The sequence below is a fragment of the Schistocerca nitens genome, chromosome 1 (assembly GCF_023898315.1).
Source record: "Schistocerca nitens isolate TAMUIC-IGC-003100 chromosome 1, iqSchNite1.1, whole genome shotgun sequence".
NCBI classification, from domain to species: Eukaryota; Metazoa; Arthropoda; class Insecta; order Orthoptera; family Acrididae; genus Schistocerca; species Schistocerca nitens.
This window is the reverse complement of record NC_064614.1, coordinates 903,549,883-903,553,418: the sequence shown is the minus strand read 5'-3', so window position 1 is coordinate 903,553,418 and position 3,536 is coordinate 903,549,883. Positions and strand designations below refer to the sequence as shown.

General features: G+C 42.9%; 1 non-coding gene across 1 annotated transcript; it reads right to left on the bottom strand.

Annotated features, from left to right (window-relative positions):
* Nucleotides 1-242: 242 nt before the first annotated feature.
* Trnaa-ugc (transfer RNA alanine (anticodon UGC)) lies at nt 243-317 on the bottom strand. Its single transcript has one exon. It is a non-coding gene; the product is annotated as a tRNA-Ala (tRNA).
* Between the last annotated feature and the right edge of the window lie 3,219 nt (nt 318-3,536).

Below are 3,536 nucleotides of genomic sequence, written 5' to 3'. Positions count from 1 at the left end.
TCCGGATGCGTGACATTATGTTTTGTGGAACCGCGTAGGTCTAGTTGCTGCTTTGTGTAGGCTCAAGCATTCCTTTCTTTTCCTTAATTCAATACAAGGATGCCATTCCTCGTCACGTAACGACAGTGGTCGGTGCTGCTCACGAGCCAACTGCTGACTAGCAAGCTGCGATTAGAATTATACTAATACCTTCAGCTGCTGACGGGCGTGGATATATATCAACGGGGACAGGTGAAAATGTGTGCCCCGACCGGGACTCGAACACGGGTTCTCCTGCTTGCATGGCAGACGCTCTATCCATCTGAGCCACCGAGGGCACAGAGGATAGCGCGACTGCAGGGACTATCTCACGCACGCCTCCGGCGAGACTCACATTCTCACCTTGTATGTCCACACACTACACTCGTAGTGTCTCACTCCGACACACTCATTACTCGTGGAGGACATTCTTTCTAAGTACCGTAAGAGTTCGGGGAATATGTGTGCATCCGCACAGAAGAAGAAAGTCATGGCTGGTGTTGCCAGAACTATATACTTAGATGGCTATGGTGTCTGTTCTTTCGGACATGTCCGAAAGAACAGACACCATATCCATATAAGTAGCAAGCTGAGATGCTCATATGGCCACCCGCTGATTTTTGTGATTTTGGCTGGAAGCATGTGTTACCATACATCCAATTTTTGAACCTTTCCCACTGCATGCATATCCTGTACGATGGGGAATAAGCACAGTTCATCACATTTGTACGTTCTCGAGTACACTGACCTCCATCATTGTGGATTAATGTGTTTAGACGTTCTTCACCTTATCCCGAAGGTTCTCCTGAACGTGGAGACTCACTGATGTTAAAACGGTCCTCCGTGAAACGAGAGAACCATTTTCTTGCCATGCTCTGCCCAATGGCGTTATCCCCATACACAGCGCAAATGTTTCCAGTTGTCACCCCTCTATTAAACTCAAACAGAAGAATATGTCGGAAATGCTCCGAGTTCTCCACTTGGCACTCCATTTTCTAGCGCCCACAGGTGCACTCACTATCCACACATGACAAAATGACAATTTCTAAACTCAAACGGCAACATGAACTACAAATGAAAAATTACAATCGATAAATAAAAAAGATGGTTCAAATGGCTCTGAGCGTTATGGGACTTAACATCTGAGGTCATCAGTCCCCTATAACTTAGAACTACTTAAACCTAACTAACATAAGGACATCACACACACTCATGTCCGAGGCACGATTCGAACCTGCGATCGTAGCGGTCGCGCGGTTCCAGACTGAAGCGCCTAGAACCGCCCGGCCACAACGGCCGGTCGATAAATAAACCCTCAGCAACTGAAATACAAACACACAAAACAAAAACGTTAAGAACTTATGTACCAACCTAATCGTTTCCTGAAACCGCTTAAGGAAAATGCTGGGATGGTTCCCCTGAACAGGAAGCTGCTGATTGCTCGCACCTGTGGGCGCTAGAAAATGGAGTGCCAAGTGGAGAAATCGGAGCATTTCCGACATATTCTTCTGTTTGAGTTTAATAGAGGGGTGACAATTCAATCGGAGCCTCTGCTCTGCTGCTAACGCCCTCGTCGTTGACAAGACGTTGAGCGCTAATGTTCGTTGTCTGTTTCTCAAGCACACTGAAATCTTATTGGTCAGTAAATCTTGAAATGTTATCAAAGAAAACGTCACATATTATCTGTCGCCGTATCGAACTCTGCATAAACACATAAAATTATAAACAGCTAACGACTTCAGCTTTTCTGTAAATGTTCGTTAAAATTAATTTTACAGAAGTAGCATTTGGATGTTTCATAAGATCAAAGACGTTGCGTGTTTCGTCACATTGGACGGCAGGCGTAACCCATAGCGGTACTGTAAATTCACGCGGAAGTCTGTGAAACATTTTCGAAGTAATTCTTCATTTTTGTGGGCATATTGTAATTAGTTGCTTTATGATTATTGAAGGTATGTTAATTCCATTTTTGGAACTGCAATAAAATTCGTGTTCCTGTCACCAAACGTGTTTTGTTCTGTTGAAATAAAACATCATCAGTGGTCTGTAAAGAGACACATTTACAAATTAGCCGTCTTCGTAGAACAGATCGTTACAAAAGATGTTGATTTTCACAGAAGGTGTTTCATGCTCGATTTTCGCTCACATCAAAATCGCTGTGTGCTTGCACGTTTTTGAATTATTCCTTCGTCTGGCACAGTTGATTCTGGCCTATGCATTTCTTCATGTGAAAGACACCTCAGTATAGCACCACTGTTTATTTGTATCTTTCTCGCTACATATACCTCGTGTGTTAAGTGTAGTGTTACCAACTGTACCGCTAGCTTTTTTTCCTTTGAGCTAAAAATGCCCTGTTTCTCTGTTATTCATCATATGTGTATTGAGTCATTTAAAAATGTTATTATGTATTTACTTAATGTGTAAGGGAAATGAAAGCGAAGTGATGTAGTTGAACTTTTAAACGGTGGGTAGGTGAGAGGGAGATGATTGAGCAGCGAAAACAAAGTAGCGGGATGGAGAATGTTTTGGAGGAAAAGGAAATGACTACCACGCGTCGTAAGTTGGCTTGCGGTGTATGAATGTAGATGCAGATGTGGGAACAAGAGGAGAAATGAACGAGAGCAGAGGTAGACTGACAGAAAGTGGGGAATGGGAAAGGGAAAATATTCTTTCAAATTCAAATGGCTCTAAGCGTTATGGGACTCAACATCTGAGGTCATCAGTCCCCTGGAACATAGAACTACCTAAACCTAAGTAACCTAAGAACATCACACACATCCATGCCCGAGGCAGGATTCGAACCTGCGACCGTAGCGGTAGCGCGGTTCCAGACTGAAGCGCCTAGAACCGCTCTATCACAGCTTCCGGCGAAAATATTCTTTCCAAGATGTGATATTTACAGTTATTTCTTACAGGGTTTAGTTTCCAATATTTATGTGGTCATTAAGTAACTGTTTATTTTGTGTTAATGCTTCACGTCTATGAAAGTTTTTTTGAAATTGGAGGAGGCGTATGTTTCTACCGATTTTTATGATGTTCATATGTTTTCCTGTAGCGCTTGGCCGAGTCTGATACTGTTAAAGGTTGTTTGCAAATGTTGACTGATTTGTGGTGTATTTCCAAGCCCTTACATCCTCTTTGCATCTTGTGTCAAACGTGCTGCCAATCACCCAAATCTAGATTTTTTTCACAGTTCTTGGAATAGTGCTGACAGACAGCAGAGTGCAGGTTTCACGTCAAGTGATACAGTGCCAGATGAAGGAATAACTCAAAAACGTGCAAGCACCCTGCGTTCCTCATGTGATCGAAAACCGCGCATGTAGTACCGTAAGCTACATCAACATATTTTGTAACAATTGGTTTCGCGATCTAGAAACGCAGTCAGTTTGTTAATATCTCGTACGTAAGTACGTAATTCGCCATCCATCTTATATACGCTGTCTGACAAAGAAAGTGAACCACCCTGTCTGATGTCAGTGTAGCTTCGTATATGGATACGTAAATGGTTAGAACTGCGA